Source organism: Orcinus orca, chromosome 16 (genome assembly GCF_937001465.1).
Source record: "Orcinus orca chromosome 16, mOrcOrc1.1, whole genome shotgun sequence".
In the NCBI taxonomy this organism is placed as follows: Eukaryota; Metazoa; Chordata; class Mammalia; order Artiodactyla; family Delphinidae; genus Orcinus; species Orcinus orca.
Genome location: NC_064574.1, coordinates 12,075,683 through 12,101,481, shown reverse-complemented (window position 1 = coordinate 12,101,481; position 25,799 = coordinate 12,075,683). Strand labels below are relative to the sequence as shown.

Below are 25,799 nucleotides of genomic sequence, written 5' to 3'. Positions count from 1 at the left end.
GGCGAGGCCTTCTCCTTCCTTACTGTTTTCATCCTCTTGGTTAATTACGGGCTCAGACACCCTTCGATGCCTTCCCAGAATAATAGCCGGGCCTGTTGTCAGCAGCATCTCTGGGACCTTTTCACAAACAGTCATTAATCAAGTCTCGCCGCCACCCTGCCCTTCTTCCCAGTGGAAACCGAGGCCCAGAGAGGTGAGGCCACTTTCCCAGCATCAGACAGCTGACGTGGGGAGGATGGCCTGTTTTGCCCCCAACTCTCTAGTGTGGGATGGGGGCTTCTTCTCTGTTCCACTTAGTGAGGAGCCTCTGAGCCTGCCATGGCTGGGGGGCCCTGCCCCCAGTTCCCAGCCCCCAGCCTTCCCTGAAGCCCCGGGGGCCTTCCAAGGTGGCCTCGTAAACACTGCCGGTTAATTAAGGAGGTTAAACAACTCTGCGGGACCCACACAGGCCTGCGCGGGGAGAAGGTGGCTTGGCCGTTCGGCAGCGAGGCCCCTGTTCCCCAGGCCCAGCCTGGCAGGGCACTGTACTGCCTCTGCCCTCCTGCCCGGGGGTCTCTGGGGAGTGTGCCATAGGGCTCCATTGTTGGTTGGTGCCCCCTCGCCTTCTTCAGGTGGTGGCTGGGAAGCACTGACATCACTTAACGAGGCCTCCACAGCTGCCAAGCAGAGCTGGAGGAGTTGAAACAGGTTCTGGGTGAGGTGAGTTTCGTGGGCTGGGCAGAATCCGTGGCTCTTTGCCATGTGGGCGCTCCCTGGGGTGGTGGGGGGCAGGCGTGGGACCCCTGACTCCTCCCTGTCCTCCCTCGGCCACTGTGGGGTGGGGGCAGAGAAAGCTTGGGAGGGGACAGCAAGGGTGACAGAGGATGGTGGCCAGGACTGGAGGCTCACACCCCACCTCCCATAACCCCCCATGAGAAGCCTGTGGGAACCACACCAAATAGGGCCACAGCAACAGCGTCCGGGGTTCCCAAGGCATTGCTAATCTGTGCTCTGACACAGTCCTGGGCCTCGGTCTTTCAGTCTGAGAAATGGGCGTGGTTGGATGCGACGACTTCAGGCTCAAAGATTTAGTTTAGGAATGATCCATCCCAGACAGAGCTACCTGACTTGCTGTGTGACTTTGGGCAAGTTGCTTCCCTCCTCTGGGCCCCTGTACCCAGTGGTGGCGTGGCGGGGTGGGTCAAGTGATGATGAGTGGTCACTCCTGCTGACCCTCTGTCTCCACTGAGAACACCTCATGAGGGGCGCTCAGACCTGCTTTCTCCAGGACACACAAGGGAGTTATTCGGTATTTCTCTGCTGGCCCCGGGGAGACTGAGGCCCTGCACTCAGGCCGAAGAGGCTTGGGAGGAAGCTCCTAATGGGTGCCTAGATGCTCCCCGAGGCCAGGCTCTGGGTCCCAGGACCTGGAGGGCCAGCCCCTATGCATTGCTGAACCCCTGGGTCCACAGTGGGACAGGCTCAGGCAAGGCTGGCTCACGGCAGGACCCACTGTGTTCCCAGAGCCTGTGTGGGTTGGGGCCCTGCTGGCTCTTTGTCTTCTCCAATTTCTCTTTTTTAAAGTCACCTTTTGGGAAGTATAATTTACATACAGTAAAGTTCACTCTTTTTTGGTGTACAGTTCTATGCATTTTGACAAGCTTATACAGTTGCATAACCACCACCATGATCAAGATATAGAATATTTCCATCACTCCGGAAGGTTCCCTGGTGTTCCTTTGTAGTCAGTGTCTTTTGGTATCACCAGCTGCTGACAACCACTGATCTCCCCCAACTTTTTAGTTTGAAAATTTTCAAACTTTCTAGAAAAGTGCAAAAACCTTGCAATGAACCGCTGTAGTGCCTTCACCCAGATTCCCCAACTGACGACACTTGGCTCCATGGGCATTCTTCTCTCTCTCTCTCTCCCCATGATTTTTGCTGAAGTGTTTGTAAGTTGCAGACATCCTGACCCTTCACCCTAAATACTTCAGCAAGCACCTCTGAAGAACAAGGGCATTCTCAGACACAACCCCGGTGCCATTATCACATCCAAGAAATTTAGCATTGATCCAGTCATATTACCTAATATCCGGTCTGTGTCCAAATTACTGAGGTTGCTCCAGAGTGTCCTCGATAGCTCTTTGTGTGTGTGTGTGTGTGTGTGTGTGTACTTTTCTTGTCTGGACTTTAATCAAGGATCAGGCCCTGCATTTGATCGGGTCTCTTTGGTGCCCTTTTATCTAGAACATCTCCCCTGCCCTGGCTTTATACACACTGTACTCTTTTTAAAAACCGCCCTCATGATTCTCCATACCTGGGGCTCAAGGGCAAGTCCCCGGGGGACATGAGTGCCAGGGGAGGGGCTGCTGATGTGGTGACGTGGGTGTCCTGAGGGTCTTTTCTTAAAAGCTTTGTTTAAAAGGAGAGGGATGTAGGAAGAGAGAGACGGGGAGAGACAGACAGACAGATAAGTACGTTCATTGTTTCAATTTCCAGCAGTGCAGAAAAATTCAAAGCAGAAAGTCAAAATCACCCAATTTGAACTGAGAGGGCCCTGCAGCCCGATGGTTGTTGCTCTAAATCCCACTCTGCCCTGGCTGTGAGACCTTGGCCAGGAGACCTCACCTCTTGGGCCTTGATCTCTCCATCTGTGAAATGAGGACAATATCAGTCTGTCCATCTCCTGCCATTGTTGTGAGGATTAATGAATTAACGCAGGTAGTGCATAAATAGCAGTGACTCGAGTTGTTAACAGTTTAGCGACAGTCTTTCCAGATATTTCACTCTATACCTACATGCATGGATATATGTGAATATTATATTATATAAATTGGGTTGTCTCCTTTTTCTCCTCGATAATTTATCATAAGCATTCTCCCGCATCCCTAAATGTAGCACTCTTCTATCATTTAAACTTTTTTTTAACATTTATTAATCTTTGTCGATAGATAATGGATTCATATGGTACCAAATACCAAAGGTACAAGAAGTGTATGGTAAAAAGGCTGTCTCCCTCCCACCCCTGTTCTCTCAGTTCCTCGTTGAGATGTTTTCTTGTTTTGCTTTCCAGAGGGTTCTATGCATAGACAAATAAAAGCATATATTTTCTTTCTTCTTGTTCTCCTTACAGACAGTAGAAAACTTTACACACTGTTTCTATGCCTTGTTATTTTCACTGAACAGTAAATCTTGGAGAGGGTCCACATAGGTGCATAAGGACCATCCTTTTTTTTAAAATTTTAAGCCCGTGTGGTAATCCCTTGGAGAAATGGACCGTTTAGTGAACCAGTTCCTTATTCATGGATATTGAGGTGCTTGTAGGCTTTCGCCACTACAAATTGCAACAGATAGCCTTGTGCAAACGTCTTTGTGCCCATGTGCAAGTCTGTAGGATGTATTCCTAGAAGTGAAATTGTGGGTCAGATGTCATGCATATTTTGAGGTTTGCTCTGCCACCATTTTCAATGGCTGCATGAATCCCAGTGTATTTAACAGTCCCCAACTGGTGGACATTTAGGTGGTTCCAATTTGTCTTTCCCATAAACAATGCCGCAATGAACATCTTTGTGCAGCTGTCTTTGTGTGCTTGAGCAGTCAGCTTATGGGGAATTCCCAGGAATCTGAGAGCAGAGCAACAGGAAGTGCTGAGAAGAGATTGACCCAAAGGGGCTTACAGAGCCCCGGGGCCTGTGGGATGGATGGTGATCAGAGTGGCTGCCAATCAGATCCTCAGAGTAACAGACTCCTCTAAACTTTTGCTGCGAGAATGTGGTCTGGGACCCACAGCATTGGGCCCACCTGAGGGGCTGTTAGAAATGCAGAGTTTTGGGCCCCACCCCAGCCCTGTTGCATCAGGGCTTGCATTTTGCTGGTATAGCCGATTTTGAGAAGAGCTGCCCTAAAACAAATCCAGAAACCCCAAGACCCATTACTGGAGGAAGTGGTTAAGCCTTGGGTCTGGGGCAGACCTGAGGCTAAACCTGGCTTCACCACCGCTGGCTGTGTGACTGGGAGTGAGCTGGGTGACCTTTCTGTGCCTCAATGTCCTATCTTTAAAATAGGAATGAGAGTAACACTCACCTCATAGGGTGGTTGTGAGAATCCAACACAATTATTCACATAAAAGTGTGCAGCATGTACTTGCATGTAGTAAGTGCTCAATAAATATCGTCATTGTTATTGAGGTGCATATTATGTTAAGGAGATGTGGAGTCAGGTCCTTTTGTCTGCCTTGTGGTCTCTCCTCTCTCTCTCTGTCATCATCATGCTCTCTGTCTCTCTCTGTCTGCATCTGTCTCTCCGTGTCCACCTGTTTCTCTCTGTTCTGCCTCAGTGTCCCTCCTTAAGTTTCTGTTTCTTTCTCCCCATATCTCAGCATCTCTCTCTTACTCTGTTTTTATCTCTAACCTATGGGGCCATACAGGCTTTATAAGCATCTATGAAAATGCTAAAAACCTGGGAAAATGGGGCTAAAATACAAAGAGGAAACTAAAAATTAACAATAACATAAAGGCAAAATCATACTATTACACAAAATCAGAAATATCAACAGCAAAAAATGTATGCTTTCAATGGGATGTGGGGCTCTTTCAACCTGCTTGGTGGGTTCTGGGGGGACCTGCCAGGCCACACAGACTGGCCCATTGTCACCTTCCTTTCCTCCTTCTTTGGATACAATGCAGCCTTGGCCCTTCACAGAGCTGAATGATGAAGAGCAAAGATTCTGGCCCCAGATGGTCACCGAAGCCCTTCTCTTGTTGTATCCTCGCTGAGTGATCCCGGGTAGGCACAATCAGTCAGTGATTTGTGTTCTTCTAGCTCATTCACTGAGCACCTACTGTGTCAGACCCTGGTACACAACACTGAATGACAAAACCTCTGCCTGTGGTGCTTATATCTTAGGGGGTGTGCATGTGGCAGATAAAAGAGAAGTGAATGAATAAATATACAGAACAATTTTAGGCAGTGCTAAGTTACGTGACTAGAATAAAGCATGGTTGTGTGATAGATAAAAATAGGGGTGGGACTACCTTACACTGAGGGTGGGAGTGGGGATCTGGGAATGCTGCTCTGACCTGAATTCAGAAACCAGAATGATGAAAAGGAGCTGGGCATTGGAAGATCAAGGAAAAGGGCATTCCAGGAGAGGGGACAGCAAGTGCAAAGGCCCTGAGGCAGGAACAAGCTTGGGGCCAATCATGACTGCAAGCTTTCAGGGGATGAAAAGATCTCAGGAACAAGACAGTATTAGCTGAGCGTTTTGAACAAGTCACTTGCCACTTTGAGCCTTAGTTTCCCCCAATGTAAAACGAGAATGATAAAAGACCCAACCCTTAGGGATGAGTGAAGATTAATCCAGTGGTGGGCCAGAATTTCTCTACTGGAGGGGCTCAGGAAATGGGGTGTGGGAACATATGTCTTGAAACTGTGGCACAGCAGGACCACTCTTTGTGCTTGGATGATTTGGGGTAGCTTTTGGGGGGGCGGGGGCCCAATGGAGATTATTTTGGGCTGAAACCAATGCTCCAATCTCCCCATGGCTCAGCCCCTGATTTCAGGAGTTAATAGCTTAAAGCATGGCATAATGCCTGGCACAGAGCAAGTAGAGAGGAATGGGGAGGGCATTCCAGGTGGGAGGAAAGGCGTGTAGCTGGGAATGTTTAAGGCGTGTTAGGAGAAGAGTGAGGAGACCAGCTTGGCTGGTGGGGAGGGGTGAGAGAGGAGGCTGGAAAGACAAGTTGAGGCCCAGGATGAGACCTTGAATGGCATGCAAAAGGAGGGTGGGCCTCAGCTTGTAGGCAGCAGGGGCTATTGTGCCTTCTGGAGCAGGAGAAGCTGTGGAAATTGTCTTTGGTTTGGGTTTGTTTTTTCAATGACATATTTTAGACATTCAAAAAAGTTTAAAGGAAAATATAATAAGCTTTCATTGAGCCATCACTCAGCTTAAGAAGAAAACCCTCCAGTATAGATGACACCTGCCCCCAGCCCCCCATACCCCTTCCCAATTATATTTCTCCTAGAAGTTACTGCAGACCTGGATTTGGTGTTCATGGTTCCACCGGTGTCTTTGTCCTTCTGTTGTTTGTTTGATGGAGGTACAAAGTACACACAGTACAATACACAAATCTTAACTGGACAGTTTGATGGCCCATGGGATCACCACCCAGATCGAGTCACAGGCCATTCCTAGCCTTTGGTTTTTCTATCCTTGAACTTCATACAAATGGAATCATTCTGTGTGTGCTTTTCTGTATCTGGTGCTTTCACTCAACCTGTGCCCGTGAGATCTACCCGTGTTCGTGTCAATGGTTCACCCCTATTCACTGCTGCATAGTAGTCTACTGTTTAAATAGACCACAGTTTATTAATCACTCTACTGTCCATGGAGATGTATATTATTTCCAGTTTCCAGTATATTGAATAGTGTTGCTATGAACATTCTTGTACATACCTTTTGGTAGACATAAGAACGTAGTTCTTTTAGTATTATGTTCAAGAGTGAGGTTGTTGGATGATGGAGTACGCACATGTTTAGTTCCCGTAGCTATGGCCAGTTTCCCAAAGTGGTTGTACAACATCTTTATGCTTTTATACACACACACACACACACACACACACGTCCCCTAGAGACTTGGGGCGCTGTTTTGGTTGTGGGTGTGAGTCTACAGATGGTGTCACTTGTACTTTTGCTTCTGCAACTTGCTTTTTTTCCACTCAATGTTCTGTTCCCAAGATCCGTCCCTGTTGGTGTAGCAGCTTGAGTGCATCTATTTATTCTTGATGTAGGATCTGTCCTGTGAACAGACCACAGCGTTCTCCTCCAAACTTTTACGTTTAGCTTATTCCCAACTGGGATTCTCTTTCCAGATTTTCATAAGCATCTGTTAGGTGTTGAGTGAGGCCAGCGAGGATGGGGGTGGAGGGGCTGTTGCATCCAATCAGGTGGGAGATGAGGATGAGGGGCTGCTGGTGCAGATGGTTTTGAGGGACATTTTAGGGAACTTGGTTGAGGTGGAGGAGGAAGGAAACAAGACTTGGATTCTGGAGGCCAGAAACCCGGGGTTGAATCCCTCCTCTCATTTTCTGGCTATGTGACCTTAGGCATGTCACTTTGCTGCTCAGAGCCTCAGTTTCCTCATCTGTAATTTGGGATCATTCACCCTGCCTGGCAAGGGTTGAGTGAGCAGAGACATTTAGTGGTCAGGGTTTGAATCTATTTATTAGCTGATTGACTTTGGGTACGTTGCTTCATCTTAGCTTCTCAGTTTCCTCATCTGGAAAATGGGGATAAGAATAATACCCACCTCCCAGTGATTTTGGAAAAATGAAATGAGATCGCATATGTAAAGTACTTAGTAAATGCTCAATAACTGGTAGCTACTTGTTATTATTACTGTTGTTGCTGTTGACTTCTGACTTTCCCACTAGATGGTAGGTGCTGCGAGGGCAGGGCCTGCTCTTTTGCTCCCATCTTCCTCCTGGAGGTCATTGGAAATATTTGGAGTCTAACTACACACTACTGCTGCATCCTGGGTGGGTGCCCTTGGGCGAGCCCAGCCCCCTCTCAGAGCCTCTATTTTCTCCTGTAAAATGGGGCTCATGGCAATGCCTACCTGACAAGGTAGTTTCTTGCCAGGCATATGGTAGGTGGCTTCAAAGGAGAAGGAGCTCTAGAGCAGGTCAGGTGGGGCCCCAAGGGGGCAACATTTTCCTAGCAGTTCTGTGGCTCATTCAGTCCAGGGAACTTCCAGAGACGGGGCGGGGAAGGTTGTCACTTCTGGCTGAGCTGCTTTGGAAAGGGGACATGGTGGCAGTGAAAAGAGAGAGGAAGGGGGATTCTGGCTCTGCTGACCCCCCTGAGGGCAGGTTTCAGCAGCAGGGATAACCAAGCCCCTTGCTGCAGAGTGGGGACACTCAGGCCACAGTGAGTGGGAGGCTGACGTCCCAGGTGGCTGACCTGCCTCTGATGCCCATGTGCTGTGTGGCTCTGGGTACCTGGTGCACCTTCTCTGTGCCCCGATTTCCTTTGCTGTGATTGTCTTAGGGAGGCCTCGCTTCCTTGTCTGTTGGATTTCCCGGCCCCCGCAGACCCACTGGCCCGGCCCCCTTGCCCTCATGGAGGCTGAGGCCAGGGCTCAGGGCCAGGGCTGCGCACCTTGACAACCCGCCCACGCCAGGCACAAAGGCCCATTGTTTGGGCCCATGTTGGCGGGGAAGCGGGCGGGGAGCAGCCGCCTTTCACCCAACCCGCTTGTGGTTGGCAGGGACTGAGGAGCGATTCACAGTGGTCCCCACGCCCTGACCGGGCACCTGGCCAGGCCGCCTCCCGGGCAGGCACCCTCGCGAAGCTGGGCCAGCTCGTACCCTGAGCTGAGCCTCAGTTTCCCCTGAGATCCACAGGGCTCTGGCCTCCCCTGTCACAGAGAAGCCACCCTGCTGTACTTGAGGTGGCCATGGGCACCAGGGCTTTAGGGCCCGATAGGCCTGGGTTCTAGTTCTGGGTGGTTTGGGGTGCGTCTGTTCACCTCCATGAGCCTTAGTTTTCCCGTCTGTAAAAGGAGGCTTGGAATCCACGACACTCAGGGTAGAAGGAGAAAAGTGATGATATAAGGCAGCATTCATTTGGCCATTCATTTATTCAGAAGTCCATACTGGTGTCAACTATGTACGTGACTGGTTATAGAATTTTAGTTGCCGTGTACGAAATTAAATGCAGAGCCCCTCATTCAAAATTAAGAATTTCAGGATGGTGCCAGCATGGGAACTTCTGACATGGGGCCCTGTGTGAGGGCCTGGGTCACACGGCCATGAAGCCCACCCTGACTGTGTGCCAGGCTCTATTCCAAGCGTGGGACACAGCCAATGAGACAGAGGAAAGCCTCTGCCCTCGTAGAACTGACAATCTGTCAGGGGACCTAGGGCTCCCTTGGGATTGCCTGGTAGATCTTTCTGAACCCGGGTGTCCCTGGAGGCAAGCTCCTTCTGGGCCTGCTCACCAGGCCATGCAGGGTGAACTGGGGGCACCCAGGCTTCCCTGTGAGGCGCCAGTGTCAGTGACCCCCACATCAGTCTGGGCACCCACAGTAGTAACGGCTGACATTTACTGAGTGCAGACTCGGTGCTGGGGCTGATCAGGGTGTGTACCCAGTGAATTCAGAGCATCTTTGTAATAGCCCTATGAGGATGCAAGGCAGTATACCTGTCCCCTGTACAGATGGAGAAACAGAGGCTCAAGCCAGTGAATGGCAGAGGCAGGATTTAAACCCAGGTTGTCTGGTGCCAGAGCCTTAATCTCCCCATGCCACCCTCTGCCAAGGGGGCCATTGGTGAGCCAGGTGATGTGTGCCTGGGACAGAGGCCCTGCTGGGGTTTGAGGATGAGAAGGGCACGGGTGTGCTGGTGGCCCACCAGCTGCCGCCGGGGTTGGCCCCGCTGTGTGACCCTGAATCACAGCCCTGTGTCCTGGGAAGCTTTCTGTGCCCCAGGCACCCGTGGGGCCTGAGTCACAGTAGAGCACACCCTGCCACCCTGCCCATCTCCCGCCTGGGCCTCGGGACAGGCAGGCCCTCAGAGCAGGTCCCTAGTCAGGAACTCACATTTCTACCCACTTTCAGGGGCAAGAGAGAGCCATCTATTTGCAGCCCCAGAAACACATTTCTGCCTTCTCTCCTTGAGCCCAAACCCACCCTTCAAAGTTACCCCAGGATGGATTGCTGGCTGGTGAGTTACTGAGCTCCCCATCGCTGGAGCATTCAAGGCAGGATAGCCTGTCAGGGGTGCTGAGGAGTGTTCCTGCATCAGGCAGGGCCTGGTGCTGGAGTATGTGTCTTCCAAAGCCCTAAACTTTATTCATGCGCTTATTTTTGAACAGCTACTCTGAGTAAGAGGTACAAAATCCAAAAAGTACAAAAGAATATGGAGTGAAAAGTAAGTCTCCACCCTTCCTGACCCCCAGTCTCCAACTTTCTCTCCTAAGAAGTAGACATTGTTTACCAATTTCTTTTCCCCAGAGCTAATTTATGTAATACAAATATATAAATTGTCCTTTCCTGTCTCCTTTCTACCCACACAAATGGTAGCCAATACATTTCATAGCTCATTCTACCCCTCATTTTATTTTTGTTTTATTTGACAGCTTATCGTGGACACTGTTCCAGATCAGCACACACAGGTCTGCTCTATTCTTCTTACCTTGCCACGTGGTATTCCTTTTTTAAAAAAAAAACAGTAATCTGTAATACATATGATTAAAGGGCTTTTCAATCTTGAATTTAACTTTTTGGAATCTTTACTGTCCTTTGCTCTGGTAGTGTCCTGAGAAAATTTTTCAAAGTTTGCCTGGAAACTATAAGCTTTTCCCATATCTGTGGGGATTTTTTGAGTCTGTTTTGTTTGAAATTGTAAAAGAAATGAAAGAGAGAAAGAGAGGGAGAGAGCAAGAGTGAGCGAATGAGAGAGAGAGAGAGAAAGAACACCTTCCACCCACATCCCTCCATGTCAGGGACCAGTGATCTAACGGAGAACCTCATAGTATCAGCTCCTCTACCTGTAGTGTGGCCAGGCTGCTGGAGGAGGCATCCACGTGTGGTGCCAGGGAGCCCAGAGGAGAGGACTTCTTGTGTGTGTGTGTGTGTGTGTGTGTGTGTGTGTGTGTGTGTGTGTGGTGTGTCTGTTTGTATGAGGTCAGGGATGGCTCCTCAGAGGAGGGACTATTTAGGTGGGGCCTTAAGGGATGCATAGGAGTTCATATGAGATGTACAGAGATGGGCCTACCAGGCAGAGGGAAAACATGAAGAGTGAAATTACTTGCTAGATGCAGTAATGACTACCAGTTTCCATTTATTGAGCACCTACTCTATGCCAGGTACTGTGCTCATAAGTCATTGTTGCATATAGACTCCCACACTTCTAGGCTATTATCACCCCTATTTTACAGATGGCAACTGAAGTGCAGAGCACAGTAACTTGCTTGTGGTCACACAGATTGGAGTATGGAGGTACTGGAGTCTGGATTTGAACCTAGGCAGCTTGCGTTCTTGGCCATTCTAATATTCCATGAGAGTAACAGGGATAGCTGGGGAGGCCCCGAATGTTTGATCTCAACCTTCTGACCTTCCCAGCTCAGGTCCTGACCCTGCTGAGAGGTCTTCCGTGGTTCCCCATGGCCCCAGGACTCACTGTCCTGAGCCACCCTCCATTCTTCTGGCCAGTGTGGGTGCCTTGGGAAGCGCCAGACCTTTCTGGGTCTGGCCTTGTGTGCTGGGTGCTGCAGGCACTGCCTAACTGTCAGGAAGAGGCCACAAATGCTAATTATGGAACAAGAGAATAATCGGGGGGCTCATACCCTGACCTGTCCCCACTGGTGGATTCCAGATGTGGCTGGAGATGGTCCTGGACTACAAGGTCTTGGTGTCCCCAGGCCTCAGGGCTCTGTCTCAGGTGTCACACTTTGGCCCAGCCTCCCTGGGCTCCCAGGATGAAAGAATGTGAGCAGACCCTGGCCACAGGAAACCAGGTAGGCACTGGGCCTGGGGCTTTTTAAATTTCACTGACCCTGCAGTGTGGGGATTCATCACCCCATTTTACAGATGAGAAAATGAAGGATCAGAGAGTGCAAGTGACTTGTCTGAGGCCACACAGCAAGTCAAGGGCAAAGCCAGGATGTGAATCCAGACCCTGAGTTTGACTTTTAACCACCCCATACTCCTGCCCCCGTTCAAGAGGGTTTTCCGGTCTGCCTCTTGGCAGGGGCTTTATCTGTCTGTCTTACCTGGTCTTCAGGAAAGGGGCAACAAGCCCATTGCCCTAGGGGGCTTGAGTGCTGTGCCCAGGGCCTCGGGATCGAGGCCTCGGGACCTGTGGATGGCCTGGGTGCTCCCCCACCCCAAGGATCAAGACACAGGTCCCATGTTTCCTCTTGCTTCTCCCAGAAGTGAGAGAATAATAGTCGGTTCAAATGTCAGGCCAGCTCTGCTGCCTGTGGGGAGACTGGTTGAGCAGGTCTGGGGGAGGGATGGAGGGAGGAAATTATTAATAATTGCAAAGCAACCAGCCCTGCTGCAGGCCTTGAGATGTGTCTGTGTATGTCTTTGCAGGTGTGAGGTTGGGGGTGCTAATTCTAGGGACCCCATCCTGGGGTGGGGGGCAGCCTGGGGATCAGCTGCAGCTTCCCAGGAGCCTGTGTGTAGGGGTAAGCTGACGGGGGACACAGAGTTAGCCTCCCCGAGTTGAGACACACTGTGGCCTCCCTGCCTCCCCTCAACCCAGGTTAGGAGGGATCTGCTAATATCAAGAGGATGAAGGAGAGAGCCTGCTCTGTGTCTTCAGAAGACATCTCACTATGTGCCAGGTTTAATTCTCACAACAACCAGATGAGGCTGATGTTGTTTTTATCTGCAGTAGATACCGCTGGAGAAACTGAGGCACAGGGGGTTTAAGTGGGATTTGAACTCGGGGTGTTTGATTGCAGTTAGACTGCCCTCACTGTCCTTTCTGCTGGGGGTGGAGGGATACCCCTTCCCTGGAAGAGGCCCCTACCCACTCCCCCAACATCAGCACAGTCTTGGTGCCATACCCCGGAAAATAGGAGTTGGTCTGAAGCTTCTCTGGACCTCAGTCTCCTCATCTGTAGAATGGGCACCACAGTAACTTCCTCCAGGGTCGGGGCAGCCAACTAGGGGAGAAGGTAAGGAGACATCCTTTCTGTCCTTGCATCTCCGGCACCCACCGCAAGGCCTGCCTGACAGCCATGACCACAGGTGGCTCTCCACTGGGTCTTCCTTGACCCCTTGGGTGCCTACCAGAGCTGGTTCCCTAGCAGGGCTTTGGAAAATTCACTCTGAAAAGTAAGTGATCGGTTTACATTTTAGCCGGAAAATGGCTTGAATGGTAGACCTTGAGGCAGAGTTTCGGGGAATGGATAGTGGAAATTCTGGCAGTCAAAAGTGAACCTCTGGACCTGGGGCTAGCTGCCCCCTATGGCAGAGGCATGCCCGGATCGTGTGCCACTGAGACCCAGGACGGGCCGCATCTCTGGGGGAACTCAGAGGCGTCCCCCTCCCTGGTTTGCCCCGAAGGGCAGATAAGGCCCAGCCTCAGAGGAGGCTAATGACAGGCCTCAGTGGTGACGGGCAGGCAAGTTATGAGGTGGGAGTGACTCAGAGGATTGCTCCATGAGCAGGGCGGGGCTGGGGGCCGCATGTCTGCCCCTGACTGGGCTGGCCTGAGGAGGGCCTGGGCACCCCAGGGAGGCCCTGCAGAGCCACTGGCTGTGGCCAGGCCAGGGTCTCACCCCTGTGACCCAGGCCCCTGTGCCACTTGGCATCCTTGGGGCTTGGCATTGTGTCTGGAGTGGGACCGGCTGGGTTTTCCCCTTGCTCAGTCCCAGGCATCATCTTCTGGGAAGTGGGAATCTGGCCTCAGAGGCAACAAACGCCTCACAGATTTCCTGAACCACAGGACCAGGGCTCCAGGAATCCCAGATGAGCAAGAGGTAGAACCTCAAGCATGTATGGACTCCGAGAACCAGCAGATGATGGTTTCTAGATGTTTCCAGGTTCAAGGATTCATGGATTAGTAGATTTGCAGAATTACAGATATGTAAGATCAGGGAACCGGTTATAATTGGTTCCAGAGAATTCACTTTGAGTGAGAAATTAAAAAAAAAAAAAATCACAGCAGCTGAAGAGTTTAGGGGTAAATTATCTTGGCATCTTCAACTGGCTCCCATATGGGTCAGAATGAAAAAATAAGACAAGAAAAGGAAAGTATAAATATTCATCTTTCTCGTTCTATCCAGCGAGAGGGAAAGCACACGAGGCTAAAAGTCAATGACTGGTGAATTGAGGCTTTCATTGTACCGTTTTTTTGTTTTTGTTTCTACTTTCTTTGTGTTTGAAATTTGTCAAAATAAAAAGCTGGGAAAAAGTAAAATAGAGAATAAAATGTAAATATAAACCATAGCATGTTAGATTATACAGCTTGCTGATCTACAATATCACGACTTTCTAATCTATGAATCTGTAATTCTCATATTTTTTACACACTTATGCATTTATTATATATATTTTTTAAACACTTATGCAGAGCACCTACTGTGGGCCAGGATTTGTTCTAAGGGCTCCACAAATACTAACTCATTTAATTCTTACAACACCCCTGCGAGGTGTGTGTTGTTATGATGCTCATTTCACAGACGAGGAAACTGAGGCACAGAGTGGGGGCTAACTTGTTCAAATCATGCTCAATGCACGTTGTTCAGTGTCTACTGTGTGCCAGGTGCCGTGCTAGACTCTGGGACAGAGCAGCAAGCAGGAGAGACAGTGTCCCTGCCCTGGGGGAGCTTGGCAGTGTAGACAAATAATAAACAAACGAGTAAGATTGTCCTAAGTGCAAGGAGGGAAAGAAGCTGCCTTGATGGAGGGCAGGGGGTGAGGGCTCCCCTCTCATCGAGGGAGCAGGAAGACCCCTCTGAGGAGGTGATATCTGATCTGAGACCTAAGGGGAGGAAGGAGGCTCACTGGGCAAAATGCCTGCTGTCTTCCCAGGCTGTGCCTTCTGCCTGGAGCACCATTCTCTCTGCTTCTCTGTGCCAAACTCCCACTCACTGTTCCAGGTCTGGCTGGGCAGGCACCTCCTCTTGGGGTGGGAGGTGGACTGGGGACTTCCTTGACCCAAGGGAGAGCCTGTCCTTCAACACCCCCCACCCAACTGTCTTCTCTCTCCTCCCTGTTCCTGGAGCAGACCTTGGTTACAGGGAGGCTTCATTTGGATCAGCAGCACCACCCACCTGCCAAAGATGACAGTCCAGAGAGGTTAGGAGCCTTGCCCACGGAGTCTAGCAGGTGTCGAGGAGGGATCTGCACTGGGGATTTATTTACACGCTGTGTTTTGCCGATTGTCTACCTGCCCTCCTTGCTGCCCTCCTTAGATCAGAACCACAGAGGTTAGCTCTACCCTCAGAGGAAGGCAGGCGGGAACCTGAGCCCCTGGGCTCCCAGAAGCACCCTGTGCCCGCTGCCACCCTCTGAGCCCCAGTGAACAGCAGGAGCTCCCTTGGGGCAAGTGGCCCACATCAACTGCCCCTATAGACGTGTCCAGACTCTTTGCTCCCCAAGCCGGTTCCTGGCACCGACTGGCACAAGGCCAGGCTGCCTGCACACCTGGCTCCCATCCTGGTCCCAGGGGCTCCACCAGGGGGTGGGGACAGGGAGGTGCTCAGGAGGCTCTGCCTTAGACAAGGGATACTGTGCATGGGGGTCAGGGCTCAGCTCCCCTCCCCCAGGCTCTCTCACTGGGGAACCTAGTGGGGAGGATGGAGCCCAAACACTGGAGGCCCCAGACTGGGTCCAAGGCCAGCTCTATCCTTTGAGGCCCTGAAGCCTGGGGATCTTGGTCTTCTCAACTGCAAAATGGAGACCTGCTCCAGGGATGAAACAATAGCACGGTGGCTGGCACACAGTAGATGCTCACTAAATGCCAGCTATTCTGGCCGCAGATTCCACTGTTGAGGACTTCTATGATTCGAGTTTCATTCACTCATTCATTTTGCCAGGACTTACTGAGACCCTGCTATGTGTCAGGCCCTGGGCAGAAGGTTGCGGTCACATCACAGAGCGGAACGGACAAAACCCCCGCCTTTGGGCAGATAGTGCACAAGTAAACAAATAGCATCATTTCAGACCGTGGTACAGGCTTAGGAGAAATATAGCAGGGAGGTGTGGTGCGGAGCAGCCGGAGAGTGCCTCTCTGAGAAGTAGCTGTCACCTGAATGAAGGGAGCAGCAAAGGCAGAGGCCCTGAGGTCAGAATAAGTTAAGGGGTTCAAAGAACAGAAGAGCAGCCACTGTGGCAGGAACAGAGTGAGGGAGAGAGGGTCGGAGAAAGAGGGAGGGGGTGGGTCCTTCAGGGTCTCAGAGGCAGGAGGAATTTGAATTTCTTTCCAACAGTGATTATTATAAACAAAGGCCAGAGTCATGAGTGACTACAATATACAAAGTGCAAACTCATCGTGATTCACTTCCAGCCCAGAGCTAGGGCCCTCTGGATCTGGCACCTTAAAGAAAAGCACCTGCACACCCCTCCCCTGCAGCTTTTCTTTTTCAAAGAAATACACAGGTAACAGGTCACTGCAATCTGTTAGATGTGAATGCGAGTTTGTTAGTTGCGAATGTGGCCACAGTCTCTGGATTTTGGTGCTTATTGGGAGAGTAGGGTGGGCTGGGGAAGGGGAATAATATCACCTGCCCTGATTTCAACAGTGCCGTTTCAAATGGGGAAGGCTTGAGAGATCAGCTGGTCCAACCCACTGACTCTCAGATGAGGAACCTGAGGTCCAGACGAGGGGAAGTGAGTGGCCAAAGGTGACACTATGAGTCAGAGGCAGATGCAGGATTTGAACCCAGGCCCCCTGACTTCCCAGCCAGAGTTTCTGAGAAATGGGTGTCTTGCCATGTGCTTCCCCTTTGCTCTTTCCTCCCAGACAGTGTCAGCTGCCCTCGGGGCCAGGGAGGAGTCTTGGAGCAGGGGTCCAGAGGTTTGGGGCCCACCCTCACTCTATCACAGAGTTTCTCTTCAGCAGCACTACTGGCCTTTGAACCAGATCATTCTGTCATGGAGAACGTCCTGTGTGGAGCCTTCAGATCATTTCTCAGATTGAAACAAGGCCATGGGGTTGCCTCTCAAGGTCATAGAACTGGAAAAAGGGAGGGAGAAAGCAGTTGAACTCAGTTAATAATGACCCCTGAGGGTCAACCCTACAATGGCAACTGTTGGATGTTGAGGTAAACAACAGGCATCAATGGGATGAATTAACTGAAGAACTTCTCCAGTGTCAGGAGAATAGGTCCTTTGGCTCAAGACACACTTTCCAAACAGGTTTCACATGGAGATGAACAGACCATGATCTGGAAATGTGAGGTCTGAAGCTCACAGAATGGATAGTAGAACAGTAAAACTTCTGATATTGAAGACGCGTCAGCTGGTTTTGGAAAAAGTCATACCATGACCTATAAGAGTGTATAAGAAAGCATATTGGAAAAGGATACTTGTTTTTAAGAACAGACTTTATTTTTTAGAACAGTTTTAGATTTACAGAAAAAATGGAAAAGGTAACACCCTACACCCAGATCCTCCTAGCATTAACACCTTAACATTAGTCTGGTACATTTGTTACAATTAATGCACCAGTGTTGATGTGTTATTATTAACTAAAGTCCATAATCTATTCAGATTTTTAAAGTTCGCTCCGCGGCATGCGGAATCTTCCCAGACCAGGGCACGAACCCGCGTCCCTTGCATCGGCAGGCGGACTCTCAACCACTGCGCCACCAGGGAAGCCCCAGATTTTTAAAGCTTTTACCCAATGTCTTTTTTTTTTTTTTTTCCTGTTTGAGGATCCCATTAGGATTACACATCACATTTAGTTGTCATGTCTTTTTTGACTCCTCTTGACGGTGACAGTTTCTCAGACTTCCCTTGTTTTTGGAGAATTGACAGTATTGAGGAATCCCGGTCAGGTTTTTCGTAGGCTGCTCTTCTACTGGAAATATTTGTCTGATGTTTTTGTAATGGTTAGGTGGGGGTTACGGGTTTTGAGGAGGTAGCTCTCAGAAGTAAAATGCCATTTTTATCACATCACATCAAGAGTACATACTGTCAACAGGATTTATCACTGTTGATGTCGACCTGGCTCAGGCAGTGTTTGTCAGGTTGCTCCACTGTGAAGTTATTCTTTTCCCCCTTTCCATATTGCCCTCTTTGGAAGGAAATCACTCTGTGTAGCCTCCGCCTAAGGAGTAGACAGTTATGCTCTGCTGTACAAATGATTCAGAGTTCTTCTGCCCAGATTTGTCTGTTCTCCCTTATTTATTGATTTATTCAATCATATCAGTATGGAGTCATGGCTATTTATTTTATTTATACTTTGAGTTATAATTCAATACTAATTAATTTTGTCATTCAAATTGGTGCAGCTTTGGCCAGTGGGAGCTCTTTGAGTTGGCTCCTTTGCCCATTGATGTACCCCATCAATGTTTTTTTTTTTCTCTCTTTCTTTGAGCTTACTTCTGGTACTACAAGATGCTCTAGACTCATTTTGTATATTTCTTTTCTTTTTTTTTTTTATTTGCGGTACGCGGGCCTCTCACTGCTGTGGCTCCTCTCGCCGCGGAGCACAGGCTCCGGACGTGCAGGCTCAGCGGCCAGGGCCCACGGGGCCCAGCCGCTCCGCGGCACGCGGGATCTTCCTGGACCGGGGCACGAACCCGCGTTCCCTCCATCGGCAGGCGGACTCCCAACCACCGCGCCACCAGGGAAGCCCATTTTGTATATTTCTTGCCCCAATCTTAGAATCAACCATTTCTCCATGGAGCCCTGGTTCCTTTCTGGAGAGTGGTGTTAGAAACCAATATCTGGGTGCCAGGTGTGCCCATTGCTAGTGGGTGGCATTTCTTTTAGGCCTTCTCAGCTGACAGAAAAAAGAAATATATGTGTGTATATATGTCTATTTACTAACCCATTTGTATGATTCTATCTACAAATATTTCTGTATGTAAACATCTATATCTATATTTCACTAAACATGAGTTCATACTGATATCTCCAGAATCCATTATGTTTTATAATGTGATTTGAAATAGTGGTGTGTCACTATGTTGATAACCATAATTATCGCTGCCACTTACTTTGTGCTTATTATGTGCTAAGTACTTTCTAAGTGTTTAACGAGCATTATCTCCTTTAAGCTGCGTGACAGCCCCAGACCCTGGTTTCTCCCCTCAACCCCATTTTACCAACGATATGGGAGGCACAGAGAAGCTAAGATCTTGATCAAAGTCTCCCATTGTAGTAAGTGGTAAAGTTGGTGTCCCACCCTGACACAATTGTGTCAAGCGTTAAAATCATCTATGTCTTGCATTAAAGAGAATTTATATACAACTGAAAAAAAAAGAAACATTACCTTATACTTTTGACTGATTGATATAGTATTATATTTCAGAGACATTTAACTTAAATGTCATGATTTCCTTTGAAGCTAATACAATATTTTGGATCTCAGACATTTTCTGCTTGAGGCTCTGTTATCTCTAATGACCATCGGATAAAAGAGCTCAGGCGCATCCACCCTGCTGGGCTATTCTCAGTGCCTCCCTCCAGCTGGCCCCATGGGAAATTTTGCAGGGACACAGAATCTTCTGGGAAACGTCCTAGGCAGCCCAGATCCCAGAGGGCCAAAGGAAGATGGAAAGGAAGTGTGGGTGGAGGGAGGGGGCGGGCAGCCATGGTGCTCTGACCCCCAGGTGTTCCTGGTGTCAATCTGGTCTGACCTGCTGGGCATCTTCAGTGGGGAGTCTTGGACAGGAGCCTTCCCTGACCCTCAGTGTGGCCAGAGGGCAGCCAAAGATTCCTCCTGCTTTTCCTCACTAAAGGCTCCCTCCTCTCAGGCTGGCCCCGCCCTCCTCAGGCTCAAGGCCGCCTCATTCTACCTCCTCCAGGAAGCCTTCCCTGTCTACCCCACCCTCAATGATGTCCATGTTCCCTGAAATTCCACACCTAGACTAAGGGTCTCAAACTAGTAGCCCTCAGACATGTTTTCTTTAACCTGCACAGTGTTTTCTAAAATTTTGATGTGGTAGCTAGCATCGAAGAGCAGGAGATTCACGGAAGTATGTGGACACCCAGCCTCTCTTACAGATGTTGAAAGACTGGCAGTCCTGAGCTCACATCCCCACCAGCTGGTTCAGCCCCATGCCGGGTGCATAGTAGGTTCTTGGCCTCTGTTGACAGCATGAATGGGCCAAATGCACTCAGCCTGGAACCCTGGCTTTGGAGGCAGACAGGACTGATTTTCAGTGCCAGCCCTGCCCTTTCCTGGCTATGGAACCTGGGAAAAAACGTTTGTTCTCACTCAGCCTCAGTTTTCTCATCTGGAGAATGGGCTTAAAATAAACCTTCATGGGGTGGTTGTGATGCTGAAGTGAGCTAACACATGGGGTAGGCTTAGGCCGGGATAGACTCTCAGGGAGCCTGGATAAATAGTTCCCTTTCTTCCTTGAGTTCCTCCTCTGTTTGCTTTGCTTCCGGCACTTCTCATTTCCTAACGACCCCACTATCCATCTGTTTATCTGCAAATGCCTACTGTGTGCCAGACACATGTGAGACCTGGTTGCTGCCCTCACAGAACTCCTCTTCCTGGTCCAGCTGAGGAGAGAGCCATTTCATGTTCACATTCATGTACTTATTCATTCACCTGTACAACAAATGTTTATTGAATGCCTACTGTGTGCCAGGAGTTGTTCAGAACACAGAGGATACAGCAGTGATTGCAACAGACAAAAGTCCCTGCCATCATGGAGCTGGCGTTCTAGTGTAGCTCAGGGACCATAAGCCAATATAGTATCAGGTAGCATCAAGTTCTGTGAAGAACAGTAGGTGTGATGGAGGTGCTGTTGTAAGCAGGGAGGGAGTAAGCCTGTGGCTGGCTCTCTGACATAAGAGCATTTCAGACAGAGGGAACAGGAAGTGCAAAGGCCCTGGGGCAGGCACAGGCCTGGGGTGTTTGAGGGGCAGTGAGAAGCCAGTATGACTGAAGGAAAGTGAGTTAGATATTTCCGTAATGTTAGAATTCCTCTCCTCCTTCTCTTCCTCCTTTCCTTCCCCTCCTCCTTGCTCATTTTTTTTCCTTTTTAATAATGAGTCTCAGTTTTAATAATGAGTTTGAATAATGAGTCTCTTAGTAATCCAAATACACAATAATTTATAAAAATAGAAATAATATCTGGGAAGCCCTTGGCATGTTGGTGTGCAGGAACAGTGACTGCTATTATTATCAATTCTTCTTCTCATTTCTGGTAGGAATGAATCACTTATTTCTAAAGTTTCCTAAAGAGGCAATGGACCCTTGAGCCCTTATCCCACTGTGGCATGCCTTTCTTCTTCTTTTCTTTTCCTAGCTTCATTGAGATATAATTGACATAACACTGTGTAAATTTAAGGTGAACCATGTGTTGATTGAATATACTTACATATCTCAAAATGATTGCCACCAGAGGCTTAGCTAACACCTCCAGTGGAGAGCCTTTCTTCTGCCCCATCATTCTTTTTTTTTTTTTCCTTTTTGGTCATGCTGCCTGCCATGGGGAATCTTAGTTCTCCAACCAGGGATTGAAGCCAAGCCTCCTGAAGTGGAAGCGCAGAGTCTTAACCACTGGACCGCCAGGAAAGTCCCTGCACCATCATTCTGAGGGTTTCTGGAGGGGGAGCGTGGGGGGTGGGCGTATGTATGTCTGTGACAATGGCAGGTGCCTCTTCCTTCTGCTCCCCAATCCTCACCCTCTCCTCTTCTCTTCCATCTTCAAAGTCTTCAGCAGAAGGAAGGACCCAAATTTGGGAGGTCTTGTTTCAGGGACATTGAGAATGTTTGAGTTCTCTGGAGTTTGTGATATGGGTGGAGGTTGGGGGGAGGAGCCGTTCGTTGTGTCAGAAAAGTCGGCGGTGGGGTTCGCAGAGTGCTTGAGGATGAGTCTCAAGATAGTGCCCTGGTCTCACCTGTGGTCCTCTCACTGTCTTCAGGGCAGGGCTTCCGGGCTGCTTCCCATCTCCCCACCTCCCCGGACTCTGCCCAGCCCACGCCCTCATCTCCTGCCCTGACCATTGCGGTCACCCCCTCCCTGGGTACCCTGCTTCTGCCCTGGGCCCCTCAGCTGGTTCTCTGCATGCAGCCAGAGGATCCCCTTGGAACTAAGTCAGACCATGTCCCTCCCCTGCTCAGAGCCCTCCTAGGGTCCCACCTTGCTCAGAAGCTCTACGAGGTCCTATGAGGCCTGGTGTGAGTGGACCCCATCACCACTCTGAGCTCGCCTCCCCGCAACCCCCATCCCCACCTTGCCCCATGGACTCCAGCGCACTGGCCTCCTTGCTGCTCCATGAAGGACTCCCGCTCTGGTTCTCTGACTGCTGTACCCTCCGCATACACACATTTGTTTCTCCCTCTCTCTCCGGGGGTCAGCTGGCCCCCAGCAGCCTGCCCTGCCCTTCAACAGTGGGACCTCTTGTGACACCTGGTCACGGCTCCCTGACTCCACCCTCCAAGCCCTTTATCTCTGTTTGGAGAAGCACATCCAAGGGTCTGCTCACTTGAAGATACCTGTGTCCCCTCAGGGTGTCAGCTCCAGGAAGGGCGGGCTGCACCCCAGTGCCTGGGACAGTGCAGGCGTGCAGCATACAGTAGGTGCTCAGTGTGTATTTGGCGAATGAATGAGCATTAGTGCTTTAAAATCAGACCTTGGGATCTTTGCAAGGTTCTTAAAATTCCAGCAGTGGAGAGTTCAAGACTCAGAGGCTCTGGGGTCCATCTACTCCCCCCACCCCCGCCGGTTGGCCTGGCTCTGTTTGCTTCTCTCTTGGTCTCTCTCTCTCTGTCTGTCTCCTTCTGTCTCTGTGTCTTCCTCTTTGTCTGTCTCAGTGTCTGTCTGTCTCTGTCCCGCTCCCCTCCCTCTCACTGTCTCTCCCCTCTCTTTGTCTCTCTGTGGGTTTTCATCTCTCTCTTCCTCTGTATCTGTCTCTCTCTTCTATCTGCCTCTTCTCTCCTCTTCCCTCTCCTCTCCCTCTTCCCTCCTCTTTCTCTCTCCTCTCTATTTCTCTCTCTGTTTATCTCTGTCCTTTGTCAGTCTGTCTCTCTTTCTGTATCCCTCTCTCTCTTCTCTGTCATCCCCTTCCCCTAGCCTCCGTGGGCAGCAGGCCAGCTCCTGCTGTAGATTGCTTTTCTGCCTTTCCAGCTGCCATCTGCTCCACCGAGGGACCCCCTCCAAGTGTGACAAAGTTGGTCTGTCCTGTGGTCCTGCGAGGAGCAGGGAGGGAGACAGGGAGGCTGGTGCTGGGCGTGGAAGCTCTCAGCAGCCGTCTCGTGGTGTGACTTGTCAAAGTCCATAACCTCTCCGCTCTCTGGGCCCTGTTTTCCTTGTCTCTACAAAGAGAATAACCATTTCTGGGACTTCCTTTATTTCTCTTCCAAATCTGCTTAGTATTTTATTGGCTTGTGGTGATGCTCAGAGAAGTTTCTGGGTCGGGGTTCTTCACCAATGCAACCTCCACAGCATCAGAAGCAGTCCTTTGCCAGGAGCTGACCACGTGTGGGACCAGGCTGGGCATGTTCCGTGGCTTAGGCCACTGTCTGTCCTGGGCTCAGCACGCAGGGCACTTTCTGCCCAGCCAGGCCTCCTTTCAGAAAATTGAACTCACTAGGCTGCCTCCAGTCTCAGGGCCTTGGCAGTTTCATCTGCTTGGGGTGCTCTTCCTTTTATCCTTGGCCTAGTTAAACACCTACTCCTTGTTCTGATGCTGGCTCAAACACCACCTCCTCCAGGAAGCCCTCCCTGATGACACCCCACAAACCAGGTCACCCTGTTAACTACTTTCCGTCACTTAGCACAGTTGTAATTACTTTATTTGCTCTCAGCCCCCACAGGGCTCCCCATCCCATCATTTGAGCTTAAATCCCCCCCGCCCTCCGCACTCGGAGGGAAGTTGGGAGGCCCAGGCCCATGAGTCAGCGAAGTTCTCCTTCCTCTCTTGGCACTTTCTCTGGCGAGATTGGGAGCTGGCTTCCTCCAAGGGGGATTAAATTCAAGGGTACATATGTAGAGGGGAGGTGGGCAGGGCCTCTCCCCAGCTGCTGGACCAGTCATTCAGCACCAGACAGCTTTTCTCCATCTCCATCTCCATGACAACCCTTCCCTGCCTGAGCCACCATTCACATGCTTTCCTGTTCCCCCTGCCCCACCCAGAGAAGCCAGAGGGAGCTTTTCACAACCCAAATCTAACCTCCAATCGGCCTTGCTACAAGCTCGTCCATGACTCCCTATTACTCTCATAATAAAGTCTGGCCTCCTCAGTTGGGCTACAAGCCCTCTGTGCCCTGATCTTGCCTCTTTCCCTTCACACACCAGCAACACCCAGCTCCTCGTAGCTCCCTGCCTCAAGGTCTTTGCATTTGCAGTTCCAGCTGGTCTGAACACTGTTCCCCCAAATGGATGAAAACTGCAAGGCTCGCTCCCTCTCTCGCCTCCTTCAGGTCTTTGCCCAAATGTCGCCTTCCCAGCCAGGCCTTCCCTGACTGCCCAATTTAAATTTTGGCGTCCCTACCACCCCTTCTCCCCTTCCTTCCTTTATTTCTCCCCATAACCTTGACACCTGGAAATAGGCCACACAGGTTACTGATTCATCTTGTTTCTTGCCTGTCTCTTCCACTAGAATGCCAGCTCCCCCAGGGCAGGTCCCTTGGCCAGTATTGTTCCCTGCTGTATCCCCAGCAAGGAGTGGGCCCAGGGCTGTGTGGCTTTGGGGTCAGACAGGCCTGGTTTGGAGTTCTGGCTCAGTCACTTCCTGGCTTTCTCCTTTCTGGGCCTCAATTTTCTCAGCTGAAAAATGAGAGAAAACTTAGAATTGGAGTAAGGATGAAATAAAATCCTATGTGTAAAAAAAAAGGAGGAAAATGAAGAACCAAAATGAAAACTCATTTTTCATCATTTTGGAGAAATGGGTGAGTCCGTTCTGGTCTGGCCACACCATGGACTATTACGTAGCCATTAAAAAGAATGGCTCACAGTTTTCCTAGGTGCCTTGTGTGGTTAATCTTTTCTGTTTGTTTTTAACATTCTTAATTGCACAGGTTTGTTTTTTTTTCCTCTAGGGTTTAAAAAAATTTTTTTTGTTTCCCCTAGGGTTTATTTTTAACTGAAAGAAATTCAAAGAAAATACAGTGTATATAGTATTCTACCTTTGTTCTAAAAGGGAGGACTGTATACATTCATATTTTTTATAGTTAAAAAAATTAAGATGAAATTCACAAAACGTAAAAGTAATCATTTTAATGAATCATTCTTAGTTAACGATTTTAAAGTGTACAATTCAGTGACATTTAGTACTTTCACTGTGTTGTGCAACCATCACTTCTGTGTCATTCCAAAATATTTTCATCACCCCCACAGGAGACCCCTACCCATTAAACAAGTCACTCCTTATCCCAGCTTCCAGTCCCTGGCAACGACTAATCTGCTTTCTGTCTCTATGGGTTTATCTATTCTGGAAATTATATAAATGGAATCATATAATACATGACCTTTTTTATCTGGCTTTTCAATTAGCATAATTTTTTCGAGGTGTCAGTACTTCATTCCTTTTCATGGCTGAATAATGTTCTATTGTGTGGATGCACACATTGTGTTTATCCATTCATCTGTTGATGGACATTTAGGTGTTTTCAACCTTTTGGCAATTATGAACAACGCCGCTATGAATACCGGAGCACAAGTTCTTGTTTTGTGGGGATATTCTTGAATGAGAAAAGCAAGATGCTGAAAAGAGTGTACAATGTGATCCTGATTTGTAAGATAAATGACAGATAAAGAAATCCCTAGTCCAAGCAGAGTCTGCATGAGATTTTCATGCTTACAGAGAAATATGCAGGAACCCATTCTCAACTGTCAACATGAGGAGCGAGAAGGCTTTTGCAGAGAAGGAAAAGCAAGAAAAAAAAAAAAAAAGAAGGCCAGACGCCAAACCAAAACAGTGCACACAAAATAATTCCATTTAGGCATGTGTGACAAGTTACACATTGAGTCATTGTGTATGTTGGTATTAAAAAAAAAAAAAACCAATAAAAAAAAAAGAAACCCAAAGTATTCTCTACAAAAAGGTTGGACAGGGGCCTGGTGAGATGAGAAACTGAAGAGAAGAGGGTACCCCCAGGAGTCTGTTTGCCAGAGTGTGTCCCTCTGCCCCTGCCCTGCCACCAATTGCAAGGTCCCTTAGGAGCCGGAT

General features: G+C 49.4%; 1 long non-coding RNA gene across 1 annotated transcript; it reads left to right on the top strand.

The window, feature by feature from the left end:
- The first annotated feature begins 677 nt into the window (after positions 1-677).
- On the top strand, positions 678-10,206 carry LOC117197787 (uncharacterized). The gene is made up of 5 exons (XR_007471943.1): positions 678-699; positions 4,665-8,429; positions 9,597-9,702; positions 9,854-9,909; positions 10,118-10,206. It is a non-coding gene; the product is annotated as an uncharacterized LOC117197787 (long non-coding RNA).
- The last annotated feature ends 15,593 nt before the right edge of the window (positions 10,207-25,799 follow it).